The sequence below is a fragment of the Gossypium arboreum genome, chromosome 2 (genome assembly GCF_025698485.1).
Source record: "Gossypium arboreum isolate Shixiya-1 chromosome 2, ASM2569848v2, whole genome shotgun sequence".
NCBI classification, from domain to species: domain Eukaryota; kingdom Viridiplantae; phylum Streptophyta; class Magnoliopsida; order Malvales; family Malvaceae; genus Gossypium; species Gossypium arboreum.
The window spans coordinates 56276061-56279820 of record NC_069071.1 but is presented as its reverse complement, the minus strand read 5'-3'; the positions used below and the strand labels follow the sequence as shown (position 1 = coordinate 56279820).

The following is a 3760-nucleotide window of genomic DNA, read 5'->3' as shown; positions in this document are numbered from 1 at the left end:
GAAAGCATCTCTTCAAGGTTTGGTTTCCTCTCTTGTTAATAAGGTGGCTATTGAAAACTCTGAGGGTTCTGTGGCTTTTAATTCCCTTGATCACTCCAGGAGAAATTTGGGTGGTTCCTCCAACCTGCATTATAAGTATTACTGTATGGGTTATTTTGAGATCGAAAGTTATTGTTACCCATATAGTTGACTTGTTCTTCTTCAGTTGTAGGATTGAAGGGTTGGTATTCTGTATGCACACCTCCGCCACTTGAGTCACACCTCATTACTGGATGTACCTGCGTGGAACCAAGTAAACCGTCAATCTTTTTATTGAGAAGTTCTACCTGATTAGAGAGCATGGTGACTGAATCGATGTTATAAACGCTAGCTATTTTCGTTGGCTTTGTCCTCATAACTTGCCACTGATAGTTATTCAGTGACATCTCCTCTATAAATTCATAGGCATCTTCCGGTGTTTTATTATTGATGGTTCCGCTAGCAGCTGCGACAACCATTTGCCGAGTCGAGGGATTCAGGCCATTGTGGAATGTTTGTACTTGAAGCCAAAGCGGTAACCCATGGTGAGGGCACCTTCTCAGTAAGTCCTTGTATCTCTCCCATACATCGTAAAGTGTTTCTAAATCCATCTGCACAAAAGAAGAGATATCATTATGTAATTTAGCCGTTTTAGCCGGCGAAAAATATTTTAGTAAAAATTTCTCGGTCATTTGTTCCCAAGTAGTGATAGACCCTCATGGTAACGAGTTCAACCACTGTTTAGCTTTGTTTCTCAGTGAAAAGGGAAACAACCAAAGAACTATGGCATCATCAGAAACGCCATTGATTTTAAATGTATCGCAAAATTCCAGAAAGTTCGCTAAGTGAGCGTTGGGATCTTCATCCTGCAAACCATCAAACTGAACAAACTACTGTATCATCTGAATAGTGTTAGGTTTTAATTCAAAAGTATTTGCAGCTACAGCAGGTCTAACTATGCTAGATTCAGTTCCTGTTAAGAAGGTTTGGCATAATCATACATAGTATGTAGAGTAGGATTTTGATTATCGCAATTGTAGGAGGTAGCTAATTGCCTTGGTTTTCAACCATCTCGTCGGTTGGGGGTTCAGTATTGTCTTCTCGCTCGTTATTTGTGTATCGTAAGCAACGCCTTATTTCTCTTTGATTTCTATGGACTATGCGATCGATTTCTTCATCAAAAAGTAATGGTCCTGACGGGTTTCTTCTAGTTATAAACTATAAAAACTTGCTAAGAGAAAAAATAAAGAAAAAAAAAGTAATTTAATAAATAATAATAATAAACTAAAATTAAATTGCAAGAAAAATAAATGGCTAAAGTAATAAAAATTTAGTGTTCCTAATATTTTAGTTCCCCAGCAACGGCGCCAAAAACTTGATCGCGTGATTCGTAACAAGTAATAAATATTTATAAAGAAGATCAAACCTAGACTAACTATTATCACGACGAAAAGGCCAGTGCACCTATCGAACAATAGTATAGTAATGGCAAGACTGGGATATCGTACCCAAGGGAACCAAAAGTACTAGTAATAACTATCTTTTTATTATCTAGCCTAAGAATAAAAGGCTTCGTTTATTAAACTAATTATCTAAACTAATTAACTAATTTAATTAAAGCAAAAAGGAAATTTGGGAAAAGACTTGAAGAAAAGCAATTGATAAAAACGACACCCAAGGAGGAATCCACCTAGATTTCACTTGTTATCTGACTCTGAACCAGGCGATTTATTCACTCGACTTGATCCGTGAGATTCCCTAACCTATGTTATTATCCCTTTCAAGACTAATAACGTCTAACCCTCAGTTGAATTAATCAAAATTTCTTTCTTAATTAAAACTTCTAGGGAAGCAGTAAATCACTCTATGAACTCTCATATTAGGTTTCACCCTAATCCGGCAAAATCTTGTAACCCTATTTCTAGGCGTTCTATCAACTCCGCTTAATTATGCCAAATCTACTCTTAGGCAGGGTCTATTCCTCCTCTGCATAAACACATCAAATCATGAATTAATACCCGGAATATTAACTCAAGCATTAAGAACACATAATTAAGAACAAAAATAGTATTTATCATACAATTCAGATAATAATAACAAGATTCATCATAGGTTTTATCCCCCTTAGGTATCTAAGGGGTTTAGTTCATAATAAAATAAGAGTACATCTCAAAAGTATAAAAATAACAAAACATGAAGAAAACTCTAAAACCCCTGAAGGAATTCTGAGAGAGATCTTTAGTCTTGGAGTAGCTCGGGCTTTTGGGATGGATCGTCTAGCTTCCTTCAAGTAATTCCTGGCGTGTGGTTCTGTATTCTAGAAAAGTTCTGGAAGAGGCCCCCTTATTAGGACACACTTAGGGTGTTTATATAGGCTTTGGATTAGCTTTCTTCCTCCCTAAGTATCCTTTTCCGTGTAAAATACAACTCTTTGAAAAAGGGACATGCCCGTGTACCACGGCCGTGTGACTTGATTGCCAGGCCGTGTGAATCGTGAAAACCTTGGTCGACACCCCCGAAGGCCACAGGCGTGTGTGATGCCCATGTGGCAAGGCTTAGGCCGTGTCATCTTCTCGATTTGGTCCGTTTTGTCCCTTTTTATTGCTCATTTTGGCTTCTTTTGACTCTTGGTGCTCTCCTGAGTACAAAACATGAAATAACCAGATTAAGATCACCAAAATCCACAAATCTAGTAGTAAACATCCATAAATATGCTAAGTATTTGGGGTAAAACTATGTATAATTTGGCATTTATCACAAACCATATTTTCCAACAATTTGTATCAGAGTCAGTTGTGTTCTCTTTATAAGTATAAACAGATAATTGAAATAAATTTCTCTTCTTCTTAAATGATTTGATTACATAGAAAGTGACATTCTTTAGATCTTATGCATGTTTTGAGTTATGTATGGGAATAGATGAGATATTATATATCTGTTATATAAATTTGTTTCCAAGGTTGTGGTTCTTAGGAAATACTGTGGGCTATTATCTCCACATATGACTTTTTTTTAATTCATAGAATTCTTATGAGCTGAAAACGGACATAGGACTTAAATGTAATTTTTCCAAAAGGAGTTCATGATGAGGAGAAATGGCAATTGAAGACCCAAGGAATGCCTTGTGGTGAAAAACTATGTAATTTTTTTTTCTGGAAATAGAACCATGGAAACTTTGGCTGACAATTTTATTTTAATTACCTATCTCCTTATATATCTGTTTTTATAATTGTTTATAATATTTATATTATGTAATGTTATAATTCTAATATATATGAGATGATCCATAGTTGATCAATTTAAAAAATAGTAAGTGTGGTAATGAGAAAATACATGTGTTGTATTGTTCTATTTACTTTTTTATGTTATTCGATTACTGTGAGAAGTCTAGTAATGAGAAGATGCATGTCTAGGATTGGCTCTGGCTAGGAAAGACTTGGTTTTTAAGTGGTCAAATTTGATTCACCTCTCTTTCCTAGGACCCTACCTGGTACACGGTTCAAATTCACTTATTTGGTTTTTCCCTTAAAAGAAAAACTATACTAAATCAAAATTGTTTGTTTTATGATTGATTGATTCTTGTGAATGAATAAATGTAAATATTATAAAATTATCATAACATGTCATGCATATATTGGAAGCATGTCATATAGATTAGGAAAGAATGCCATTAAGACTATTGTATTATCATTCTTGAAATATGGGATAAAAAAAACCTTGCATGTTATTTTAAAATATTGAG

General features: G+C 34.9%; 1 non-coding gene across 1 annotated transcript; it reads left to right on the top strand.

Annotated features, from left to right (window-relative positions):
• The first annotated feature begins 555 nt into the window (after nucleotides 1-555).
• Nucleotides 556-661, top strand: LOC128289855 (small nucleolar RNA R71). The gene has a single exon (XR_008279497.1). It is a non-coding gene; the product is annotated as a small nucleolar RNA R71 (small nucleolar RNA).
• The last annotated feature ends 3099 nt before the right edge of the window (nucleotides 662-3760 follow it).